The sequence below is a fragment of the Bradysia coprophila genome, unplaced genomic scaffold (assembly GCF_014529535.1).
Source record: "Bradysia coprophila strain Holo2 unplaced genomic scaffold, BU_Bcop_v1 contig_247, whole genome shotgun sequence".
In the NCBI taxonomy this organism is placed as follows: domain Eukaryota; kingdom Metazoa; phylum Arthropoda; class Insecta; order Diptera; family Sciaridae; genus Bradysia; species Bradysia coprophila.
This window is the reverse complement of record NW_023503508.1, coordinates 18,365-45,868: the sequence shown is the minus strand read 5'-3', so window position 1 is coordinate 45,868 and position 27,504 is coordinate 18,365. Positions and strand designations below refer to the sequence as shown.

Below are 27,504 nucleotides of genomic sequence, written 5' to 3'. Positions count from 1 at the left end.
CTTTTCTAGCTCTTCTTCCATTTCTTGCATTTTTTGTCTTGACGACAATGTTCTGGCATTATATGTGGCAATGTATAATTCGTTGTGGCTTCGTTTGAAGGTTTTTAGCATTAAAACACCACGCTTGCTACTGCGGGTTGGTGAGTATGAAAGCTTTACTTTGCTCGCCCCCGGTAATCCCCGAGCTCTGACCCGCGCATTTCTGCACGTACCGGGACCACAGTGCCTATCAAAGTGCACAGTGCCCGACGGGGTAGTGTTACTCTTTTTGAACATTCTTTTCCATAAAGCTTTGCCCATTCTTTTGAACCTATCTGAGCAAAAGGTTATTGACGTCTTTTAAAGGACGTCGTTGAAAAGCTTAACCTAGTAGCTAATAAGAATTCTGGGATCGTTCTATCCTTGGGCTTCCTGATCGTGTTGTTTCGCCTCAACGTTGGTCCCTTAACCCCAATTCTTTCGGCTTCCAACTCACGATTCATTCAGCCTTAAGATTGATCTATCTAATCCTATCTTATCTACTGCTACGTCCTCGTTAAACTTCATTCCCTCCATGGCAGTCATGGCAGTTATATAGTCTCAAAATAAAGCGAAAAAAGTTCATCCATCAAATTCGTTAGATTTTCGATTCAGTTCGGAACAGACATAAAGTATGCTAAGATCAAAGTAAGGATTTTATCCTTCGCAATTTCACACACACACCAAAAAATATTTTAACTGAAAGAGAAAGGAAAAATGGTTTTGCGCGACAATGGCGACGGGTAAGCCGTAAAATTGAAAATTCGTTTTTTAGTTGTATTGAGGCATGGGTGGCCAAAAATGTTAAATCACAATGAATGGATTCAAAGTTCGTGTCGACTGCGTGTCGTTTTTAACCCCGTACGAAGTACGAAGGGGCTTATAGGATTACGATGCCGTGTGTAATTAATGGAATTCGAAGCAGACGGTAAGGGCAAAGTGTTTGCCTATGTTCATAGATGACGAATCTGCAATAAAAATTTTGTCCGTCTGTCCATCTGTCCGTCCGTCTGTCACGTCGATATCTTGAGTAAATCAAATCCGATTTCAATTTTTTTTTTTTCCTGAAAGATAGTCAAAATAGTGAGGCTAAGTTCGAAGATGGGCGATTTTGGGTCGACCACTCCCGAGCTGGGGCCCCATAAGTGATTTAAGGTTTTCCGAAGATATCTCTGGCCATTTAAAGGCTACACTTGTAAGTGATACGTCAAATGAAAGGTATTTCCAATACCTATCGACAAAAAAAAAGTTTATGGAAATTGGATGACCGACTCGTGAGTAGGGATGGGAGACGTTCAAAATTATCGATAATATCAATCGAAAGAAATTATCGATAATCGATTAATCATATCGTTATCGATAATTTAATAATTATCGATAATTATCAAAATGACCAGAAATTTGCTCACTCCAAGAGGCCTAGCTTACGCTATGGTGAACCGAATTTCATGAACTTTTTTTCCCTGATTGGTACGGTCAATACTTATCTATTAAAGCAAAAGTAGTCAAAATTGATTTAAATTTGGCTGACCTACGAAGCAAAAATTGCTTGGCGCCCTCTACCCGGTTAACACCAAGAGCTCTAACTTACGAGTCGGTCATCAGATTGTTATAACCTTTTTTTTCAGTCTGTCTGTCCGTCTGTGGATTCTCCAACTTGAGTAAAACGCATCCAATTTTGAAAAATCTTTCTTTCCCCGTTTGGTAATGTCAAAAGAGAGGCTAATTTCGAAGATGGGTGATTTCGGATCGACCCCTCCCGAGCTGGGGCCCAATAAGTGCTATTTGGTTTTTCGAAGATATCTCCGGACATTTAAACGCTTCACTTGTAAGTGATACGTCAAATGAAACGTATTTACAATACCGATCGACGAAAAAAAGTAATCGGATGACCGACTCGTGAGATAGAGCCCTTGACGTGAACCAGGTACAGGGCGTGAAGCAGTTTTTGCTTGTAGGGAAATAAGATTATTAGATAAGTATTGACTGTACCAATCAGGGGAAAAAAATGTTTATGAAATTCGGTTCACTGGAGCGTGAGCTAGGTCTCTTGGAGTGAGCTCTTATCCGCCTATTCGGCCGTACAGTGAACGTGGTTTTCGTCCAGGTTATTTTGTCGGGAGTTATTTCGTCCGGGGCTATTTCGAGATAAAATTGAGAGAGTTAAACGAGTAAAACTGATACGAATTCACTAAAATTTCAGTATACTTTAATGAATTTTTGAATGCCGTAACCGATGTTTATTTGAATTGAAATAAACTGTAAATTTTACAAAATTTTCACAAATCAGACAAATCTGTATACATGAACACCCGGAATGATCTTCTCAATATCGTCGTCGGTAAAAGTTATATTATGTTCAGTTCTTTGGATGTAAAAATTAGACAGATTCTTGAAAATTCGATGAACTTTAATGATGAAATCATGACTTAGTTGATCTTCGGATACCAAAATCCTAGTCAATTTTGATTCTGCAGACTCGGCAGTAGATAAATCTCCATCGATCTTGAACGGAGTTTTAGCAATGTATAGAAATCTCAACACGGGGAACATTGCAAACTTCGTGAAACTTAAATCATCGATGGGATTTCCGCTCAAATCGATCCAGCTCAGTGTGTTCTTCATACCATCGAAGAAATCACCAACTGTTGTCAAGCTGTCTCCGGACATGTAGCACTCACCTAATGGCGGATTCACTCGGAAGAAATTGCGTGATAGTGTGGTCAACTTAGTGTTTTGCAAGGATAATATCTCCAATTGTGGGAAATTAAAAGCGCCGTCTTCAATGGTTTTGATCGGATTGTCTCCTAGATAGATGTTCTTGAGACTCACTAGTCCATCGAAGGTGTTTCGTTGAATTGCAATTAATTTATTTCCACTCAAATTCAGTTGTGTAGCTCTGTTTAATCCAGAAAATGAAAAGTCCTCGACAACCTCGATCTCGTTATTGTTGAAATCGAAGTCGTCTACGTTAACAGCCTTCTGCATATCAGCCCGGTTGATTCGGCTTACACGCGTTCTGCTAATAACCACTCTATTCAAATTTGGAAATGTTTCAAAAAATGATGCATGCAGTCTTGTCACGGTATTCACTTGAATGTACAGGCTTTCTGCGATCTCTGGTCGCCGAGCGATAATAGTCACCTGCTCATTTTCGTTTACTATCGGAAATTTCAGAATAGTGCAGATAGATGGAACTGCATTGTTCCAATCTCGAGCACAAGCTACATCTATGGCTTCACAAAGTCGCCCTGCGTACACCAACAACAAAGTTGAGATCATATAATTGTTGGCAGTATTTCCTTAAAAATTAAATCCACACTCCTTCCACAATCCATATTACATTTACTAGATATTGAGAATGGCCACACTGACAATTGCAATACATTCCATCGGATGGCACACCATTGAAAACTAATAAGTTCAAAAAATAGCGCAATAATGTTAATTTTTGTTAATGCGCTTGGTGAGTGAATTCTTAATAGAGTCTTTTCCACAAGAGAAACATGTGTACTAGGTGAGAGTTCAGAATGATCTGATTTTATTTCTAACAATCAATCGTATTTATACAAAACATTTACAAATGAAAACTTAGATAATTTAAACAATTTTAAATATAATATTTCTGAGAGTGATTTTCATTGACGATGTGATGAACGCCACAGTTGCATAAAAACACAAAAAATGTACTGCTTATCTGCCAAAGAAATTATCAAAGTTTATTTAACTAGAATTTCACGAATACGCATTTTAAAAACTAGATTTGAAAAGTAAAAGATAAGCTGCGTATTCATGATATTCTATTCATTCTAGCTAAAATTATTTCAGAAATATTTGGCTTTCACATTTACTTGAACAATCATCTCCGTTGATTCGATTGACAACATTGTCAAACGATAAATATTTCTTTGAAATTAGTTAAAAAGATTCATCAATACTCATGCTACCTACCTACCTCACAAATAATTGATTCATACTTACCATAGTAATAAAATGTTGCGCCATTTTCTTTAAAAACATGTTGCAAATCATACGCCATCTAATGGCATGTACTGTTATTCTCATTGAGACCATTCACAATAACTAAAAAATTTAATGTGGATTGTGGATTTAATTATTAAGAAAATTACTGCCGACTAATGTATTGAGGCAAAGCACCTAGCAGGGTAATATAAAAACATAAAGTAGTACTTTACTCGAAGTATGCGAATATTTTAAAACTTTTTTTTTCATAATGTCATTGCAAAATTACCATTAAGGCTGCTAATGGTATTATTGGTATCAAAAAACTACTCTATTTGACGTGTAAAAACCTCTATTACCCTGCTAGGTGCTTTGATTGAGGCTGTTTACTACGTACAGACGAGGACGTTTTTAACATAAAATCGCAGCTCGAGGGGTGACGCACTTCCATTTAATCCATTTAATCCAAAAAAAAAATTTTAGTTTTACCGAAATAATTAGGCTACCCACCTGAAAAATTTGTAAAGTAATTGCGAAAAATAGATTTGCACGATCACCAGCTCGTTTAAGTACTCGTGAGGTAAAGGAAATTTTTTTTTTGTTAAAAATGGTATTAAATTTATTTAATCCATTTAATCCATTTAATCCATTTTACGATATCTATTTATTTATTCAAAGCGAAAAAAAAGACTGCTCGCATACATTTAATCCATTTAATCCACTTTACACCAAAAACTCCTAAAAGTGGATTTTTTTCGCTTTTTAACATTGTAGTATGAGTTGTAGTACGTGGTTCGATCAAAATCAACAATTTTTAAGACTTTTACAGTATTTTGTAAAATGAAGTTTTTTCGTATTTAATCCATTTAATCCAATTTTTATTCCATTTAATCCATTAAATCCATTTATCAAAAGCCTACGACAACATCGGTCATGAGCATATATCAAAATCGCTTGGTTCGAAAGGAGTCTCAGAGAATCTACACAACCTGATTATGAGTCTTCTGTTAAACAACTTCGTCGTTTTGTCTATTGGCAATGAATCATCGAAGCCAATTCAAATCAAAACAGGCGTTCCCCAAGGTGCACCGTTATCACCAATCTTGTTCAACATAGCAATTGACTACCTGTATGAAGAACTATGCGATCCACAATACGCACAGAACAATGGATTTAGTCTCAACGACGATTACGACCCGCTATGTCTAACAGGATTTGCAGACGATCAAGCAGTCACTTCAGAGACCAAAACCAATGCAATACGTACGATAGAATTGGTGAAGAATTTATTGTTAAAAATTGGATTGAATATCAACGCGTCAAAGAGTCAAGCAATCATCATCCAAGATGGCAATCTGATGGAGGATTCACTACGGTTATGCGACGGAAGCGAGATCGTTGGAGTCAAACAAAATGACAGAATCAAATACCTTGGTTGTTCCTTCAACTCGGAATTGATTTTCGACAACTCCTGCATCGGAAAGTTCAACGCCAACCTGAAAATGCTATCCACTTCGCCACTACTGAAGCCAGATCAGAAACTCAATGTCATTAATCAGTACATCTTCCCGACATTGGTGTATCCACTTCAATCAGCACCACTGAACAAAATACCAAATTACGTGACAGATGGTTTGGATGTTATGATACGTAGAACGGTGAAAGATATAATCGGTCTGCCAATGCGTACGAACGATCATATGTTCTATGCACCAAGGAGGCTTCGAGGTCTGGGACTATTCCGAGCATCATGGGAAGTTTATCTTCAACATTTCGCCATCGCAAACAAACTTTCGAAAGTGAACGATGGACTGTTCGAAAGCATTTCACAATGCACGGAGGAAATGAGCGACTGCACCAGAAAGCTGAACGTTGAAGGCGAAACATCCAGAACTCTTCGAACGGCTCTTCGGAACAAGACTTTCGACCAATGGTGTGCTCTGAAATATCAGGGCTCTGGCGTAGAAAAGTTTAAAAACCACACGCCGAGTAACGACTTCATCTACAACAAGAACAGTCTATCATCATCGGAATGGGTATCAGCAATCAAGCTTAACTGCAACTATGCGGCTCTCAATGGAGTACCAGGAGTTGGAAGCACTTCCCTCCTCTGTAGAAAATGCAACAGAGAGAGTGAAACCATTGCACATGTAACGGGAAGCTGCTCACACAACAACCTGCTAATCACATCGAGACACCACTGCATTAAGCACATATTGATCGGACTTCTGAAAGCAAAAGGCTTCACCTGTTTTGAGGAAGTGCATGCTCTGGACACCGAAGGTCAATCACGGTTCAGCGATATTGTGGCGTTCCACCCCAAACTGCCAAATGCATACATAATCGACCCAACAATACGGTATGAAACGAGTAACCCTCAACAGGATGACGAAGTACAGAAGGAGAAAGAAGAAATATACAAAAAATGCATTCCTTTCTACGAAGAGAAATACGCCAACACATTTGGAGTAAGGAAATGGTCAGTCCGAGGATTGTGGTTCGGCAGCCGGGGATCATTCGGAGCAAGTGTAATTAATTTGTTTGATGAGTTTAAGTTAGACAAGACGCGACTGAAAAGTTTGTCGGAGGAAATTTTGATCAAGACTATACACATAATAACGAATCATGTTTATAATTGACGTAAGCTTAGCTTAATATGTAAATAACGACGAAAAATTACCTCAACAAAATGTTAGAATTAAGATTGTCAACTGTGATAGATCGATATGCTGTGTTTTTAGCAACCTTCTGTAAGTAGGCAGCACAATTTATTTATTTTAATAAATTTATTCTCTTCTCATTTAATCCATTTAATCCATTTAATACCATTTAATCCATTTAATCCATTTAATCTAGAAGTGAGTTACCCCTCGTCGCAGCTAGTAAATTTAGAAATTAAAAATCTACCCGGTTCTACAAACTGAAGACGTCGCTGGTGTTTTTTATAAAATTGTGGCCAACACCAAAAATTTGGATTGTGGACAAAACCAAAATTTTGAAATATTTATAAAATAAATCGAAATTTCAATCGTGTCCCTGCTGTTTTCTTAAGCTCATCATCCTGACACACGGGTAGTCTTTCGAAGCGGAAGATATTTAGTCAAATTGCCTATAAATCGGTAGGTAATCTGAAAGTTTTGTTCCTGGATTGTGAGACCAGTGTAACAGACTAGGCGGCGCAGAGACGAGTTACATCATTATACACATTATACCTCAAACAAAGGCTAAGCATTGACGTTCAACGAGGAAACGCGATATCAGTTCTCAATACATTGCCATCAACGAGTTCTCTGGAAGAAGTTTTTTATTTGATTTCAAAAAAAAGGTTAATTTTTTGTAATATTTTCTTTTGAAAAGTTCGTTTTTTTACTGACTGCGCCTTAGTGCATTTTATAATAAAAATCATTTATGTTTTAGTTACATCAATGTTCTGTTGGAAACTTTCATGGCCCTACGTTAGGGCCGTGACGCAAGTCCGTACATGCTGAAAAATTTGACAATTTTTTTTTCCGTAGGACTGAGGAACATACACCTCGAGGAAAACATAACAGTTCAATTGGAAAATGAATTCATTGGAAAAAAAACTTCGTCGTAAGTGAATCAATCAATATCAATCCAAATAAGAAAAAATTAGACTATTTTTAGCAGGTACCTACTTCGGAACATACACTTGACATCACCGTTTTGACACTGAGGTCACGTCCACACAACCACTCTTTCAATACCGAACCAGTTTGCCGAAGAAACTAACTCTCTATCTGCTTCACATCCAGAGATACGAAAATTGAGGGGGTGGTCACTCCTACACAAAAGTGGACACTGTCAATCACAGTTGGATAGCACGTCACGTTGAGACTACCTTTTAATTACTTCGAAAAAACGAACCACGGCAAAAACGTAACACAAACTTCCTTTGTCGATTCGACAATGTCCAATGTCTAAAAAACATTATGAACGAACTGCAACCAGTCTCGTCATCATTGCACAGCAAACAAACGGTTTTTCTTCACAAAGAATTGAGTGCTTGCACTAATGTTTTGTCCGAACCGTTGCGATTAAAAAATCGCTGCAAGCTAACTACGAAGGGCCTTTGGAAGTAATTTCAAGACAGTCCAAGTATTTTCTGATAAACTTGAAGGGAAAAGAAAAACATAGCTAACGCCGACCCGTACGAAACACCTATTCGTATCAAAAGCCTTTATTGTGAAAATCTTCACTTCTCTTACTTCATTTTCTTCTGCATTATCCCCTCTTTGCCTTGTTATCATATACAAATAAATTGCCGGAGGCAATATAGACAGCCCCGTACGAAGTCAACTTTCATAAATTCCTATTTAAACAGCTATATACCGCTATATTTATCTATATTTTCCTATAAATAAACATTCCACATTTGAATTTGCTATTATATAGCTCTCCATGCCTGTATATTGCTCAATATAGATATATATAGAAGTCCACATATGGGATTCCTAAAACCCCCACACATAACCAATTATTTCCATGTTAACAGAAACTCTCTAAGTACCATTTTCCCCAAGATATTTCAATTTTTCTAAAATCCAATATGGCCGCTGGCAGCCATTTTGTTAGGAGACCGGAAACAGTACTGACGCTTTACATTTAATAATACCTTTCAAACAAAAAAAAATCATGAAATTCGGTCAAAATTTACTCGAGATATTGACAATTAGAGATGAGCGGGCCGACCTTTTTTCAATACCCAACCCGACCCGGCCCGATCCAATTTTTTGAACCCGAGCCCGACCCGACCCGAGAATTTCTAAGTAAGACCCGGCCCGGCCCAACTCGGCCCGTATTTTTTAAATGAACGAAAAAACCTAAAATTGTTATATTTGAACAAAAATAAGTGTCCGCATCTGACCTGACATCCAATACAATAAATTAGTCAACATTTTGAAAATATTTATTTGATCTCTTTATCTTTCAATTTCACAAGAAAAAGATGACAAATTAAATTTAAAGGAAGTTTACCTGTATCGAATCAGTTAGTCATTTTACAAAAAAAATTATGAAAAATCAACATAAGCGAAACCGTATCAGTCTTTTTTTAAATGGGTGAGATTTTGCTGGACGAAAATGGTGTCCGATAAAGTATCGATATCCAGCAAAGTTCGTCGGGGATTCATTGCGTATCCCGCCCCTGAAAAAACCCTCTCCGCTGTGATCTCTGACGCTGGTACTGCCAAAACACGCATTGCAATTTTTTGTACGACCGGAAAGTGTTTACCGTGGTCGCGCCAGAATTCCAACAAATCAAATTTATCTGTGAAATCAACGAATTTTTTTAAAATCAAATTCAGCCTCGATATCGACGTTTTCATTGGTTCTATAAATAATACAGTAAAATTGATGATTCATCAAATTCATCAAACTAAGACGTAGAAATACACAAGGGTTAACGGACGATGACGAGTATATACAAACACAACATTGATTTTTTTTTTTTATTGCCCATATTAAAAATTACAAAAAGTTGATCGGCATTTAAACCAAACATATTTCACAAAATCACAGGTTAGCCTAACATTTATATCCTTGCCCAATGCTGTAAAGATTTTCATTCATATCACATGATGATCATTGATCACAAATATGTTTACCTTTTCAGATTGCGCTTAGCGCATTATTTATGTTATTATTTAAATTAAATTGCACAAATAATGATTTTTTTCATAATTTTATGAAAAAAATTCAGATTACGTAATTCACGTATCATCCATAAAATATGACTGGCCAGAAAGACCGAATTTTATTGACAGTCATGCAATAATGGCACAATTAAAACCTTTTTCAGTGTTTACAGTGTCTACCTCTGTGAGAATTTTATGTAGTTATTGGAAAGTCTCCATGATAGAGCCTAATTCTCTTTAAATTCAAAATGTTCGAATGACAATGAAAGTTGAATCTCTTAACAGATCATTGAAAAAAAAAAGTTTTCTTTAAGTCTCCATCACAATTAACATTATTAACATTAACAATATTCCAGACGCTTAAATGTAAGTTTAGCCTGAACTGAACCTGAACGTTCTGATTTTTTTTAAAAGTCCGAAATTCCCGGGCAACCCGAATCTTTGTTTTTGAAACCCGAACCCGCCCGAGCCCGACTAATTTTTGAAACCCGGACCCAAACCCGGACGGGCCGGGCTGGGCCGGGTCGGGTAGGCGAATTTCGGGCGGCCCGCACATCTCTCATTGACAAAATACTTCGCGTTCACTGTACGGCCGAGTAGCCGGATAAGAGTCCAAGAGACCTAGCTCACGCTCCGGAGAACATAATTTCATAAACTTTTTTTTCCCTGATTGGTACGGTCAATATCTATCTGATAAAGCTAAAACAGACGAAATATGTTCAAATTTGGCCGACCTACAAGCAAAAACTGCTTGCCGCCCTGTGCCTGGTTCACACCAAGGGGTCTAACTCAAGAGTCGGTCATCCGATTTCCAAAAACTTTTTTTTTGTCGATTGGTATTGTAAATGTAACTTTTAAATGTCCGGAGATATCTTCGGAAAACCCTGAAGCACTTATTGGGCCCCAGCTCAGGAGGGGTCGACCCAAAATCGCCCATCTTCGAAGTTAGCCTTTCTTTTGACATTACCAAACGGGAAAAAAAAGAATTTTAGAAATCGGGTGTGTTTTACTCAAGTTATCGTGCAGACAGACAGACGGACGGACTTTTTTTTCGCTGATTTGGCATCTATGGACAACCACAATAGGTTTCCACTTACTCAGGGAGTCCAATTCGACGTGTTACAAACGGATGCGTAAACCTATAAGACCCCAGTACTTCGTACGGGTTTAAACAAAACTCGAGCCGTTCCAATGTGCATTCAAGCAATAGTGCAAGTTCGTCTCGGACTCTAAATTATTCAGTCGCAACTCGCGAGCAACGCAATTGCATACTCTTTAGCAGACGCACAACATCATTACGCTTCTCCATCGACAAGTCGTGATTGTGTCGCTCATACAAGCCGTTTATCATCAACATCAGTTCCGGTTATGTCAAGAGATCGCACCGTAGTTCAAACGATGTCGTCCTGCAAAGCCAACGCAGCCGCTACTACAGCAGTTCGAGCATCTGCAATTTCAACCCCTCTACCAGTTCGTCCGAATTCCGAAGCCGTAGCGCGTATCTGCTGGTCAATTCAGGCAGACTTCTGTGGATTGCATACCACCATGCAACTTCGTGGTGCCGATCCTCACTGCCGTTGGTGTCGTTCAAAAAGCGGCTTACTAGCAACAACTTCCAAAACAGAATGAACCAACGCGATCCGTTCCAAAGATCAATGGAACCACCAAGTGACAGGAAACTGGAAATCCATCAACACCGCAAGATCAACACAAACCAGAATCTCCAAACGGAAAATCGATGGACTGGGTGTTACAGTCCTCAAGTTCTTCCATCATCGGATGACTCGGCGACGAACAACAGAACTAACCAAAATAAAAACCAAACACAAAAACTGGCCAAAAAGTTTCGTCTTTTCTTTAAATTGTAATCGACCAATGGTACAAAACTTTATTTTACCTGGTTGTAATCGACCAATGGTACAAAACTTTATTTTACCTGGAAGCCATTGTAATCGACCAATGGTACAAAACTTTATTTTACCTGGAAGCCAGACTAACTCCAGGGGTATTGTAATCGACCAATGTAATCGACCAATGGTACAAAACTTTATTTTACCTGGTCGATTACAATCAAGCACGGTCGCAGTCGTGAAGAGTATGAATTGAAGATGTTTGAAGAAAAATTGAAATACCTTGGAATATCGTTCAACCCAGAAAATGTTGTGATCCTGACCGCGTCGAAAATTCCTTTGTCAGTGATTTTTACAGTCAGCTTAGGGCCGAAGTTCAGATTCGTTAATTTGCCAGGAGACGTCATAAATAAAGAAGAATTCAATGTGGGTTTTGACAAAGTTATGGATGAATGCAATCAGTTCCATCAGTGGTTCATGGTTAGAAGCGACATAGGGAAATTGGATGACGAAATGGGGAATGAATCGAATCAGAGGTGTAGAAAATCTCAAAAGTTTATTAGGCAACAAGCCGATTTATGTTCGATGTTCCTGAAAGCAAACAAAGACATAATTGTTTCAACTGCTGACAAAGGTGGTAAGGTCATTATCATGGACAAAGAAGTTTACGAAACAAAAGTCAATGAGCACATAAAGGAAAATTTAGAAAATCACACGTATTACCATTGGAAGGACGGAACAATCGATGACTGTCGAAAAATTGTAGAACCAAAGTATGAAAATTTGAGAATTTCATTGAATATATTCCTGAAAAAAGACTCGGAAAATGGATTAAAGAGTTGCGTCATGAAACCAGAGCCTTATATAGCAGCAAAATTGTACATAGTGGTAAAGTCACACAAGGAAGGGACACGACCAATAATTGCAGCTTCTGATGCTTGGGGCGGGAAAATATCAAAATGGATTTTGGAGAAACTACAATTAATTTCGAAGCTGTTTGATACGGTGAAAGTGACTAATTCAGAAGAATTTGTCAAGCGAATCAGAGGAGTGAAAACAATTCCAATATTGCACAAACTAACAAACTGGGATTACGTGTCAATGTTTACCAAAGTTCCATTTCTGTTTGTGAAGAAGATAATTGAAGAGAATTATCAAGAAATTTCAAGGACGACTTGCGTACCAGTAGAATTGTTCATCCGAGCGATTACATTGTTGGTTGAAGATTCATCTTATTTCACGTATAAGAATGAAATTTACCGTCAAACGAAATGTCTCACAATGGGTAACCGTCTATCGAAAATGTTGGCAGAAATAGGAACTAATTATTTGACTGTAAAAGCTTTGGGAACGATCGGAAGGCACGACGTAACGTTTCTGTATAAATTTGTCGACGATTTGGCTGGTGCGTTGGATCCGAAATTATTCACGTACATAGAAGATTCAATTACGGGGAAAATTAAAGGTCTCCGAGTGGAACGTAGTGAAGAGTCAGCCGAAGGGTCAATAACGTTTTTGGACACGATGGTGATTAGGGATCGTGACAATGGAATTCTAACGAGATGGTGGCAAAAAGAATGCAGTGCGCGGCAAATACTGAATTATCATTCGTCACATCCGAAAGCTTTAAAAGTTAACGTCGTACGGGAATTTGTAAGGCATGCATTAGCGGTCACATCTCCGGCTTTGTTTGGTATAACCGTAAAGAATTTGAGGAAGGTTTTGAGGAGAAGCTCGTATCCGTTCGGGTTTATTCAGGATATTTTGAAAGAAGTGTTAACGTCGATTGGTAATGTGTCAGAAGTCTCATCGGTTGGAAGTGTGGACAATGGTTTTGATTTTGAAATGGAAATAGCAATCAGATCACAGATACAATCGGACAAGAGGACGCAAAATTCAACAAAATCAAAGGTGAAACGGTGTGGATACAGAAGGTTTGTATCATTTCCGTTCGATAACAGTAGAATATACAAGAAAACCGAGAAAATAATCAAGAAACACAAGGTTGAATGTAAGTTAGCACCGGCAGCAATGAAACAAAACAGGAAGTGGATATATTCAAGACTAAAGGACAAGACTAAACTTGCTGACATAAAATATGGGATTTTTAGCGTGGTTTGTGAAGATTGCGATTTTCAGAAATTTTACAGGACCGAAAATCTGGATTTGAAAAGAACGTTCGAACATGTAACGTTGAACGAAAAGTCAGCAGTAAGAATTCATGTGAAAAAGTTTCCGGATCACAGTATTTCAGAATATCCTGGTGAGGTGAAGCGGTACAGGAACGCGACGGATTTAGTGTTCGCTTACGGAAGGATTTTGAAATGATGAATAATAAATTGAATTTTGTCAGAGGTTTTTTGGCCTTGGTTTGATTTTGGTTTTTTCGAGTTTTCCAGCTTCCGGCTTCCGGGTGTGTTTAGGTGCGATGAAATAGTGATCAGTTTTGTCGTGTTCGAATGAGGTTTTAGAATTGCTAAGTGGCCTGAGAATTTAGAATTGCCTAGTGCTCTGCTGGTGAAGTAATTTGAATTGTCAAAGAGTGAAAAGAAGGACGAATTAAAAGGAGGAAAGTGGCTCTTCGTAACGAAAGCAAGGTGAAATATGGAAAGTCGAACGGGAAATAGAATGGAAAGTCAAACGGAAGATCGAACAGGAAAGCGGACGGAGTGTCGAACGAACAGTCGAATGGCGAGCGGTTATGGAAATTTTAGGCTTGGCGCGCAGAGTGTGTATAAGGTAAACGATTGAGGACGTTCAAGAGTTTTGATTTTTCGAGGGTCTTTATTTCGGAAAAGTTTTTAAGGTCAAGTGGTTGAGTGGTTTTTTCGGGGTTTTGATTTTGATTTGATGTTGTTTAACTTTGTTTCGATTGACTCCGTTCTGCTGCGTATGAGGGATGTTTTTCGAAGCAGCCTTCTGAAAATTGTTTCCGTATTTCCATCGTAAGGTGGCACGAAATTCATTGAACAAACTTTAATACAATAGTTCAAGCGTAAAGTTTGCGGCTGTATCGTGTAACGGACCAGTGGAAGCGACTGAAGATGGTTAGACCACGCTAACCTCTGACCGCCACTGGATCCGGAGGTCGAAACGGCGATTTGTCTCCACATTCGCTTCACGCGTACCATGGGAAAGGGAAGAGTGATTCTGCTCTGTTTGTTTAGCTGTCTTCGATTAAACTTTACTTGTTCTGAGCTCAGGCTCTTTTTGTGAGTAAAATTTTTTTGTTGCATGTTAGATAACGCCACCCCTGGAATTAGTCTGGTTTCCAGGTAAAATAAAGTTTTGTACCACCGGTCGATTACAATTTATCTCCACTTTCGCTTCACGCGATCCATGGGAAAGGGAAGAGTAATTGTGCTCTGTTTGTTTGTTTGTTTTGGTGATTGTTCTGCATATTAGATACCGCCACCCCTGGAGTTAGTCTGGCTTCCAGGTAAAATAAAGTTTTGTACCATTGGTCGATTACAACGCTTCACGCGATCCATGGGAAAGGGAAGAGTAATTGTGCTCTGTTTGTTTGTTTGTTTTGGTGATTGTTCTGCATATTAGATACCGCCACCCCTGGAGTTAGTCTGGCTTCCAGGTAAAATAAAGTTTTGTACCATTGGTCGATTACAATGGAATTAGTCTGGTTTCCAGGTAAAATAAAGTTTTGTACCACCGGTCGATTACAACGTTTTTTCGTTTTTTCGTTCTGTTTTCGTTTTTGGTTTTTTTGTTTTTTCGTTGTCGGGTTTTTTCTCCTTTTTGGATTAGTGGTCGTGCAGTTTTGTTAGTGTCAGTGTCAATGTTTTTAGTTTGTGTGTTTTTGCGGTTTTCTGTATTTTTATTTTGTGTGAAATTTGAGTGGTTTTTGTGTGAAGGCGAGTGGATTTTTTGTGTGGAAGCGAGTGAGGTGATCCGTGTATGAGCTGGTGGGGTGAGTGATTTTTAGTTTGTTTTTACGTAGGTTTTTGTTCCGTGTTTGTTTTTTGATTGAAATGAATTTTCTCTTTGTTGAGCTACGTTTTGTGGGTACATTTTCGTAGTAGCTTCTCACTAAGTTTCGGAATTTCCATCGAAAGGTGGCAGAACTTTTATTGTAAATTTTCAAATTACTAGTTCAATCAGAAAATTTACTGCTGTCTCGTGTAACGGACCAGTGGAAACGACTGAAGATGGTTAGACCACGCTAGCCTCTGACCGCCACTGGTTCCGGAGGTCGAAACAGCATTTTATCTCCACTTTCGCTTCACGCGATCCATGGGAAAGGGAAGAGTAATTGTGCTCTGTTTGTTTGTTTGTTTTGGTGATTGTTCTGCATATTAGATACCGCCACCCCTGGAGTTAGTCTGGCTTCCAGGTAAAATAAAGTTTTGTACCATTGGTCGATTACAATTAGTCTGGCTTCCAGGTAAAATAAAGTTTTGTACCATTGGTCGATTACAACCATTCATTAATTCATACATTCATTGTCTGATGTGTGATTTTTTCTGTGTCGCATGTATTTTACGTTATAATAACAATCATTACGCTTTTAAAACACAATTTTTGATACTTGTTGTTGTTGTTACAAATGGGCTTCTGCACATTTAATTTGTGTCGTGGATCTACCGATCCGTGTACAGCCAATGTCTTCTATTCAATTCGATAGTTCTGGAAACTATCGTCACACGCGCTAATGTCGATCACGCGTTTATCATTGTCTTTCTAAGATGGCGTTGCCGCCATTTTGTTACGAAATCGTAGCAAATAAAATTTTCTAAATTCACTACAAAAAACTTCACTCCACACGCCCTTATGCGCAATACTGTTCTTCTATCAAACGGCACAAAAACACAAATTTGAGTTCGCTCCAGTCTCCAGACGGGCTCCCTCACGGAACCTGAGAACCCAAAGTATTTACCAGGGCCGAACGTCCTCCCCGGTTGAAGGCTGAAAGCGATCTCGATTTTTGATACTTTTTTCACGAGCACAGAAAAACATGACATTTATTTTCGGAGTCCGTTCACGTAAATCACGCTAGAGAAGGGAATACCGGATCCTTTCGGCGATATACCGGTTTTATGAATATATATGTTTTTAGCGATGCAGTAGAAGTCTAAATCATGCCCGCACGTTAGTAAGCGGGCGTAACGCAAGTCCACTACCAAAAAAGTTTAAACAAGAATAGACCGGCTGAAGCCTGGTGAGGTCTTTTTTCATTTTTTTTTTTTCAATTTCAGTTTACTTGGTACTCATTCAAGTACCACTTTGGTATTCAACTACCAAATTTTGGAATTATAAATAGGCAAGCGAGCCGATTAATTTCATCAGTCGGTGTGCAGCTCTCCTCAAACAGTAAACATATTTACAACATCCGTATTAGTCAACTACCATGTTGGTAGTCAACTACCACTTTGGTAGTCAACTACCAAATACTCGATTTATAAATAGACCAGCAGGCCGAATAATTTCGTCAGTCGGTGTGCGTCTCTCGAGTAAGAAACATCTTTGCTGCTAAATATTTTGGGGGTCCAACTACCAACAACTACCAAACTTTCAAATTGCAATGTCTGCTATGAGCGATCGGTTACCAGATAACAAATAACAATTGATTTGCCTGGTGTTGGTTTGCTCATAGTAGCATTGCAATTCTAACTTTTATCAATCACATTTGATTTGTGACACAGACGGACGGACGGACAGATGAAGTGCCCACAATAGGTCTTTTTTTCCTATGGAAAAAAGACCTAAAACGAGTTCAACGAGCTATCACACGTTTGGCTGAGATATTGAATTTCGAACGAATCTGATGCTGCAACAATCACAGCCGCTCATGTACATTTGATTGACGGAAAAGGGTGCAACGGGAATGCAACGGCAAAAATAATAATTTAGAATGGGAAAAACTAAAAAAACTCAGGAACTCCATGGGTGGGCCTCTACGGCACTGTACTACATCAAGACGACATTACAAATAAATGTCTTTCTTATATCTATCAAACATTTAAAGTCATATTGCGATTAAAATGTTTTCCTTAAAAATAGATAATTCCTCTAGATAGCTCTAGATTTGCTAGTGGAGCGACATCGATGCAAAACTTTTTCATCAATATTTCTTGTACAGCATAAAGTATGGCATATTTGGTATCGTTGTAAAGCTGCCATATAAGCAACCACATTGACGGAAAATACTCATACCAGTAAGGTATTGAAGCTTCCAAAGTTCACCGAGGGTAGCCTAAAAGTGCAATCTCTGAAAACGTAACAGAAAATTTCGATTCAAAAATAATTTTTTTGCTGTTCAAAAGGGTTTGCAAAACTAGTCTGGGATCACCATTCAAAGGCTTCCTCGGTTGCTTCGTAAAGGAGATATCAGTCTTTTAAAATGGCTTTTAGCTACTATTGCTCAATAAAGAAATTATCGAGAGCCATAATTTTTACACTGTAAATCTTAGAATTTGTCCCTCTACCAATTCCAATGTAAATCTTAAGTCCTCACTGTTTCACAAGCCCTGGCTGACGCTGGTGCTGGTTCTCAGGAACAGTTCAGGGGATTTTGCTAAAACTTGTTTACTTGAACAGAACGTCCCTCCCCCAACTCACTTATAAAAAAAACCTGGATGTTAAAATTTTTAAGCCTCACCGTGCGCAGAGATTGTTTGAATGTCGAATGTACAACGCCATATCCGGTACAATTGATTCTACATTGGCACACAATCAGTTCCGAAACGTACTTCTCCGAGTACCTGACTCCGACCGAAGCCAATTTTTAGTGCTGTGATATTTTTGTGAAATTTTTATTTCTATTTGCTTGTTCTACGTACTGACGACATATTATGGCCATTATTTTGACTACACACTATGTGATATGTCCACTTGTATTAAATCGACTTTAAATGAATGAATACCTATCGTAAACGCCGGAAAGTACAGCAAAATCTTAGGGATCCCCGACAACCGAAATACCACCAATAATGAACTGACTATTGCGAATTTATCCCCAACGGTGCTGGCGAATATTTGCGGCAGACTCAAAACAAATGATCTAATTTCCCTGTTCAATTACCAATGGCCAATAATCGATAATAGGGCGAAAGAAAGTCTGAGCGTGCAAACCATCATCTGTTGTCGATAGCGGCGATAAAAATTAGCGAAAACCTCCACAAAATGTGATTTTATATCACAATGTTAAAACAAATGAAGTACAAGACATTTTGTATCGAACGAACGTTAGGTTTAATTGGTAGCTTTAACAAAAGAAGTAGCAGATTTATGATTTTAGACATAAATTGGGGATTCAAACTTTATGTAAATAGATAAGCCGAACGGATGGGTCCTGTCTTAGCAAAGTTTTAACTTTTTAATGAACAGTTCCCTCACCGGAGACTGGGAAAAATGACCAAAACATTTCTCAGGAATTTTTCTACATCTTCCGACTCTTGAAACTCGGCGGTGGCCTTACGAATTTTTTCATTGAGAATTTTCATTTTCCGATTCCACTTTCCTGTTTACTTTCAATTTTCTTGGTCTTTTCCCATTTTTCATCATATATCCGTCTGAAACTTTGATCAATTCATCGCTTTCGTTCATCTCCACCATTCGTAACCAGTAAAAAACGATCTTTTCAAAAACAAACATTTACAATAAATAAAAATCATCAACTCCCCAAAATGCAACTAGCGTTTCCCCGTTGAATTTCAATAGAAACCCCTAATTCGCCAGAAGCTTTTCGCATTAATGAACCCAATTTCTGGTAGCTAATACTTTTTAGCTATTTAAGAGAGACATTAGTCAGTTTCCTTTTTTATTGCACTATAGTCTATAGACATTCCGTTAGATTGTCTAACTCTCGTAGCTGATAACTAGGCATGGGAGGCGTCCAAAATTTTCGATATTATCAATCGAAAGAAATTATCGATATTCGATTAATCATATCATTATCAATAATTTGATAATTATCGATAATAATCAAAATATCGAAATTCGATAATTATCAAAAAATCGATATTTCGATAATTATTAAATTTTTCTTATTCGTATGGTCGTAATGATCGAAAATGATAACTTCGCGCACTGTTGCGTTCTTTATGTATTAAATATTTAAATGGAATTCCTGATAGATTTACAATTCTAACTGTTTTTATTGGACCTCTCGAAATATCGATATTTTGATAATTATCAAATTTCAATAATTATCAATTATCGATATTTTTTTGATTAATTTTCGATAGAAAAAATTATCGATTAGGGGTCATCCATAAAGGACGTCCGCACTATGGGGGTGAGGGGGGGTTCGCCAAAGTGTGACCGCCATACATTTGTGTAGTGGAAAAGTGCGGACAAGGGGGGAGGGGGGTCTAAAATTCCAGAAAAATCGCGGACATTCACTTGTGCAACATGACAGGTGAAACAACCATTTTTGAGTTAGACGGATTGCCATTCTTCGAAAAATCGGAGTCTGAACTGCAACTATTCGTTCCACCAACCATCAAAAACATTTTAATGATTTGTGGTTGTGACAACGTTCAAGTGTTGAACGATCTGGATAATAATCGTATAGACGAGGTGCAGGAATATGTGCGGAATGTTTTCGACGAAACAATGCTCATGCAAGGAGAGACAATGGAAGAAATTCTCGGCCGTTTCGCTGCGTGCAAACATCGTTTCCAATTTAATCTTGGACAAAAACATTTCTTACATTCGATCGCGAGAAGAATATATAGCCTGTTTCTGAGTCTAAACGTCAAACTAAAAAAGAACAATAAAATAGAGGTCAATAAATCTGTCAAAAAGAGTTGATGAATAGACAATAGAACTATAATGATCTAATATATTCGCGCATTTTATCAGTTTATATGTCACTATAGCGTGAGAAAGTTTTCTCCCACACTAAACACAATGGTCAGCCATACAAAAGGTTCGTTTGGTAGTATACAATAGAATCTTAAAGACCCAACATACTTTAGCATTTAAAAAAATTAGCTGTCAGGACATCGTGAGATCCGCACGCATCAGACAAAAGCGCCTGATAAAAGGTTCTGTAAATCAAACTTAGTTACACGACCCATTGTATCATTAAAATTTTCCTGTCGCTAGGTGTACAGTATATAACAATATAAATTCAATGACTTGATATAAAAATGTTTCCCACACTCGATAAGAAGGCATTTTGAATAGCAAATTATATACAATAGAAATTCAAGTGACCCAATCTCAATATTATGTCTAAAAATCAATTATTCCTAGAAAGTAGCAAAAAAAAATTTTTAATTAAATTTCACTCGTCCATTTATCATCCACTAAAAAAAGAACAACAAATCATTCTGATACAGGTTGTCAAATCAACTAAAAATATATCTCACATACCCTTTACGCTAATAAAAAACATAGCTAACGCCGACCCGTACGAAACACCTATTCGTATCAAAAGCCTTCATTGTGAAACTCTTCATTTCTCTTACTTCATTTTCTTCTCTGCTGAAAAGCTATTCGCGCTTTAAAATCACTTGCATTATCCACTCTTTGCCTTGCTATCATCAACAAATAAATTGCCGGAGGCAATATAGACAGCCCTGTACGAAGTCAAATTCCATAAATTCCTATTTAAACAGCTATATACAGCTATATTTAACTATATTTCACTATAAATAAACATTTCACAGATAAATATGCTATTATATAGCTCTATATGCCTGTATATAGCTCAATATAGCTGTATATAGGTATATATAGATGTCCGTATATGGAATCCCTGAAACCCCACACACATAACAAATTATTTCCATGTTAACAGAAACTCTCTAAGTATCATTTTTCCCAAGATATTTCTATTTTACTAAAATCCAATATGGCCGCCGGCAGCCATTTTGTTAGGAGACCGGAAATAGTACCGACGCTTTACATTCGTTAATACCTTTCAAACAAAAAAAAATTCATGAAATTCGGTCAAAATTTACTCGAGATATTGTCAAAATACACCACGTTCACTGTACTTCCGAGTAGCCAGATAAGAGCTCACTCCAAGAGACCTAGCTCACGCTCCGGAGAACATAATATCAAAAACTTTTTTTTCCCTGATTGGTACGGTCAATACCTATCTAATAAAGCTAAAACAGACGAAATATGTTCAAATGTGGCCGACCTACAAGCAAAAACTGCTTGCCGCCCTGTGCCTGTTTCACACCAAGGGGTCTAACTCACGAGTCGGTCATCCGATTTCCATAAACTTTTTTTTTGTCGATCGGTGTTGTAAATATCTTTCATTCGATGTATCATTTACGAGTATAGTGCTTCAATGTCTGGAAATATCGTCGAAAAACCGTATAGCACTTATTGGGCCACAGCTCGGGAGGGGTCGATCCAAAATCACTCATCTTCGAACTTAGCCTGTCTTTTGACATTTTCAAACGGGGAAAAAAAAGAATTTTCAAAATGGGATGCGTTTTACTCAAGTTATCGTGCAGACAGACAGACAGACGGACATTTTTTAGACCCGTACGAAGTACTGGGGAAGTATGGAAAAGGTGTGTTAGGTTGTGAAAAGGTATCTAATAAAATGGCGATCTGCATTACCTCCCCAAAGTTTACAGCCTAGCTTTTTCCCATCGACCTCATTGCTTGACATTTTTTCAAAGTCACCATTGGCAAGCATTTTGAATGCGTGTGTGTATGCAGGAATGTACACGAGCATCGAATAACATACAAAAGTGGTTCAATTTGGTTCTCATTTCTGGCTCTAATTGGTTCCGCAGTGTACGCCAAAAAAAATGTGGACTTGCGTCACGTGCGGCATGATCAGTTAAAATTCGAGAACCTCAATTTTAGGTATTTGCGAAGTTATTTTCATCGTCTTACCTCATCCATCCTACCTGACAATAAGCATGTGAAAAAAATAATTGAAAATGTCATAGAAATGAGCATTCCATATTTACTCAGTTGTTTCTGTTGCAAATTTTGAAAGATCAATATTTAGAAGATTAAACTTAAACAATGCCACATCGCCTATTGCGTTATCAAATGAGTAGATATTTTTTCCCTAATGCCAATTGATCAAACACAGGGGTGCGTCACTAAAAACCCAACTGCATCGAGAAGAGAATTTTTTTTGCGTCTTTTAATATCCACGTTCTGTTACATTTCAGTTCATAATTTGTTAGTCCGTCGAACAGTTAAGTAATTTGTGGCGATTTGCAAAGAGTTTCTTCTTTTTCAAGGCCTAAGAGCACTTGTAATTTTTCCAAACGTTGCTGAAATCTATTAACAAACACTTACATGGAAATAATCCGTTTCTATTGTCCCACAGGAACTTTTACAATGGCGAAACTGTTAATTTTAGCCACAATAGTGGCTTTGGCCTTAGCGACTGAAGGTGTCCGGATCGGTGAAAACTCACCACTTTCTGGTGTCTTCCCTATCATTGATGACAACGAGTGCAAGGAGATAATTGATGGTGCCATCGCTCAATTGAAACATATGGCTTATAACAATCCTAAGAGATTCGCAGATATGTTTCATTTGTGTGAGGAATTCAAAGTCGCAGCCAAAATTCCAATTTTCTTCGATACACTGTTACAGGTTTTCTTGCTAAAGGCTAACTATGACCGGTAAGTTGAAGCAAAATTTTGTTTCGATGACTTCTTTGATTTCACTGAATGCTATTTTACCATAGATGCGCAGCAGTAGCAATCTGTAGTGGACTTAGAAATAACAATCGGAACAACTGTGCTGGTGCAGCGATCGCAGCCATATATGTAGATTTGGTGCATCAACTTGGCGGTGGCACGGAATGTATCAACATTAACAATGTAATCCATTTAATCTCTTTAATTCCAGCCATCATTTTATAATTAAAAAAATTATTTGCAATTAATAAACCAGTAAAGTGTTCTGAACTTGTACGTAGTTGTTTTTGCATCGAGTAAAAAGTGTTTTCGTGTCCAAATATGCCTTGGCGACCTGAAGAGACTATGGATGAATACAATGGAAAGCATAAGAGGGGAGTTTCTTTGAATTTTTTCGGTGAATTTTCGTGATAAAATTTTCCATACATTTTCGGGAAACTTTTCTGTATATCCCTATCACACGGGCCTTAAAACATGTCAATGCGTTCGTGCTAGAGAAGGGTTTGATTGATTTTATTCAAGAGTTTTCTCTTACAAATTACAATTGGATTTACAAGAAAAAGGACATCGAGGCCATCCTTGTTGGGCCCATTGTGGCGTGCTCTTCGAGTTTGGTTGTTGATGACATTGATGGTAATGTTCATTCTTACGCCTAGTCGTGCATCTAAGTTAATTTCCCGCAATTAACACAATCGCACGCTTTCTATTCGGAGTGTGCAACAGCTATATTGGTACACTAAATGAGCCTCGATAGGTATGTGATGCTGTCAACGATACATTCTCGTGCTCCCGCCAATACATGTCTATTCTCAAGTCCCAACTGCGTATGTTGTTGGTGTCTATTAAGAATTTATCATCCATGCATGCGGTATGCGTTTCCATGAAACCTCGCTAACAGCACACTCCCATATACGATATATCTTCTAGCTCCCAATACAACCATGCACACTCTGAACAAGCCCATGTATGCAGTATACCTAGAACTTACATACACTCGTAGGACATTTGTGTGAGTAATACGATGATTGACCATTCTCTTATGCACGGCCAAAATTGACTCGAACTTTGTTACCATCCAATCTGCGTGCCGCAGCCCGCGATGTCCATACAGGGGAGCTTGCCGGTAGTTCCATACATTAATTCATACATTCATTGTCTGATGTGTGATTTTTTCTGTGTCGCATGTATTTTACGTTATAATTACGCTTTTAAAACACAATTTTTGATACTTGTTGTTGTTGTTACAAATGGGCTTCTGCCCATATAAATTGTGGCGTGGATCTACCGATCCGTGTACAGCCAATGTCTTCTATTCAATTCGATAGTTCTGGAAACTATCGTCACACGCGCTAATGTCTATCACGCGTTTATCATTGTCTTTCTAAGATGGCGTCGCCGCCATTTTGTTACGAAATCGTAGCAAATAAAATTTTCTAAATTCACTACAAAAAACTTCACTCCACACGCCCTTATGCGCAATACTGTTCTTCTATCAAACGGCACAAAAACACAAATTTGAGCTCGCTCCAGTCTCCAGACGGGCTCCCTCACGGAACCTGGGAACCCAAAGTATTTACCAGGGCCGAACGTCCTCCCCGGTTGAAGGCTGAAAGCGAACTCGATTGTTGATACTTTTTTCACGAGCACAGAAAAACATGACATTTATTTTCGGAGTCCGTTCACGTAAATCACGCTAGAGAAGGGAATACCGGATCCTTTCGGCGATACCGGTTTTCGGTAATACCGGACACTGTAATACCGGTAATATCGGTAATTTATGAATATATATGTTTTTAGCGATGCAGTAAGCGGGCGTAACGCAAGTCCACTACCAAAAATGTTTAAACAAGAATAGACCGGCTGAAGCCTGGTGAGGTCTTTTTTCATTTTTTTTCTTCAATTTATGTTTACTACTAGCTTGGTACTCATTCAAGTACCACTTTGGTATTCAACTACCAAATTTTGGAATTATAAATAGGCAAGCGAGCCGATTAATTTCATCAGTCGGTGTGCAGCTCTCCTCAAACAGTAAACATATCTACAACATCCGTATTAGTCAACTACCATGTTGGTAGTCAACTACCACGTTGGTAGTCAACTACCACTTTGGTAGTCAACTACCACTTTGGTAGTCAACTACCACTTTGGTAGTCAACTACCACTTTGGTAGTCAACTACCACTTTGGTAGTCAACTACCACTCTGGTAGTCAACTACCACTTTGGTAGTCAACTACCACTTTGGTAGTCAACTACCAAATACTCGATTTATAAATAGACCAGCAAGCCGAATAATTTCGTCAGTCGGTGTGCGTCTAGTAAGAAACATCTTTGCTGCTAAATATTTTGGGGGTCCAACTACCAACAACTACCAAACTTTCAAATTGGAATGTCTGCTATGAGCGATCGGTTACCAGATAACAAATAACAATTGATTTGCCTGGTGTTGGTTTGCTCATAGTAGCATTGCAATTCTTACTTTTATCAATCACATTTGATTTGTGACACAGACAAACGGACGGACGGACGGACGGACAGACGGACGGACGGACAGATGAAGTACAGTTTCCATAGGTAAAAAAAAGACCTAAAACGAGTTCAATGAGCTATCACACGTTTGGCTGAGATATTGAATTTCGAACGAATCTGATGCTGCAACAATCACAGCCGCTCATGTACATTTGATTGACGGAAAAGGGGGCAACGGCAATGCAACGGCAAAAATAATAATATAGAATGGGAAAAACTCAGTAACTCCATGGGTGGGCCACTACGGCACTGTACTACATCAAGACGACATTACAAATAAATGTCATTCTTATATCTATCCAACATTTTAAGTCATATTCCGATTAAAATGTTTTCCTTAAAAATAGATAATTCCTCTAGATAGCTCTAGATTTGCTAGTGGAGCGACATCAATGCAAAACTTTTTCATCAATATTTCTTGTACAGCATAAAGTATGGCATATTTGGTATACTATATATATAAAGCTGAAACTCTAAGCTACCATATAGGCAACGACTTTGACGGAAACTACTCATACCAGTAAGGTATTGAAGCTTCCAAAGTTCACCGAGGGTAGCCTAAAAGTGTAATCTCTGAAAACGTAACAGAAAATTTCGATTCAAAAATAATTTTTTTGCTGTTCAAAAGGGTTTGCAAAACTAGTCTGGGATCACCATTCAAAGGCTTCCTCGGTTGCTTCGTAAAGGAGATATCAGTCTTTTAAAAGAGCTACTATTGCTCAATGAAGAAATTATCGAGAGCCATAATTTTTACACTGTGAATCTTAGAATTTGTCCCTCTACCAATTCCAATGTAAATCTTAAGTCCTCACTGTTTCACAAGCCCTGGCTGACGCTGGTGCTGGTTCTCAGGAACAGCTCAGGGGATTTTGCTAAAACTTGTTTACTTGAATATCACTTCCCTCCCCCAACTCACTTATGAAAAAAACTGGGATGTTAACTTACTCGTTTATTTAAAATTTTTAAGCCTCACCGTGCGCAGAGATTGTTCGAATGCCGAATGTACAACGCCATATCCGGTACAATTGATTCTACATTGGCACACAATCAGTTCCGAAACGTACTTCTCCGAGTACCTGACTCCGACCTAAAAGCCAATTTTTAGTGCTGTGATATTTTTTGTGAAATTTTTATTTCTATTTGCTTGTTCTACGTACTGACAACATATTATGGCCATTATTTTGACTACACACTATGTGATATGTCCACTTGTATTAAATCGACTTTAAATGAATGAATACCTATCGTAAACGCCGGAAAGTACAGCAAAATCTTAGGGATCCCCGACAACCGAAATACCACCAATAATGAACTGACTATTGCGAATTTATCCCCAACGGTGCTGGCGAATATTTGCGGCAGACTCAAAACAAATGATCTAATTTCCCTGTTCAATTACCAATGGCCAATATTCGATAATATGGCAAAAGAAGGTCTGAGCGTGTAAACCTGTAAACCATCATCTGTTGTCGACAGCGACGATAAAAATGACCGAAAACCTCCACAAAATGTGGTTTTATAAAACAAAAAGGATGTTAAAACAAATGAAGTACAAGACATTTTGTATCGAACGAACGTTAGGTTTAGTTGGTAGCTTTAACAAAAGAAGTAGCAGATTTATGATTTTAGACATAAATTGGGGATTCAAACTTTATGTAAATAGATAAGCCGAACGGATGGGTCCTGTCTTAGCAAAGTTTTAACTTTTTAATGAACAATTCCCTCACCAGAGACTGGGAAAAATGACCAAAACATTTCTCAGGAATTTTTCTACATCTTCCGACTCTTGAAACTCGGCGATTTTTTTCATTGAGAATTTTCATTTTCCGACTTTTCGATTGTTTTTCTCCGATTCCACTCGTGTCGTGAGTTTATAGAACTCGTGTGTGGGTTTAAAGAAC

General features: G+C 38.1%; 2 long non-coding RNA genes across 2 annotated transcripts; one reads left to right on the top strand and one right to left on the bottom strand.

The window, feature by feature from the left end:
- Positions 1-6,434: 6,434 nt before the first annotated feature.
- On the bottom strand, positions 6,435-24,036 carry LOC119078207. Its single transcript, XR_005087953.1, has 3 exons — positions 24,024-24,036; positions 6,622-6,772; positions 6,435-6,551 (listed from the first exon to the last, which is right to left on the bottom strand). It is a non-coding gene; the product is annotated as an uncharacterized LOC119078207 (long non-coding RNA).
- Positions 22,586-23,352, top strand: LOC119078206. The gene is made up of 3 exons (XR_005087952.1): positions 22,586-22,682; positions 22,758-23,058; positions 23,124-23,352. It is a non-coding gene; the product is annotated as an uncharacterized LOC119078206 (long non-coding RNA).
- Positions 24,037-27,504: the final 3,468 nt, after the last annotated feature.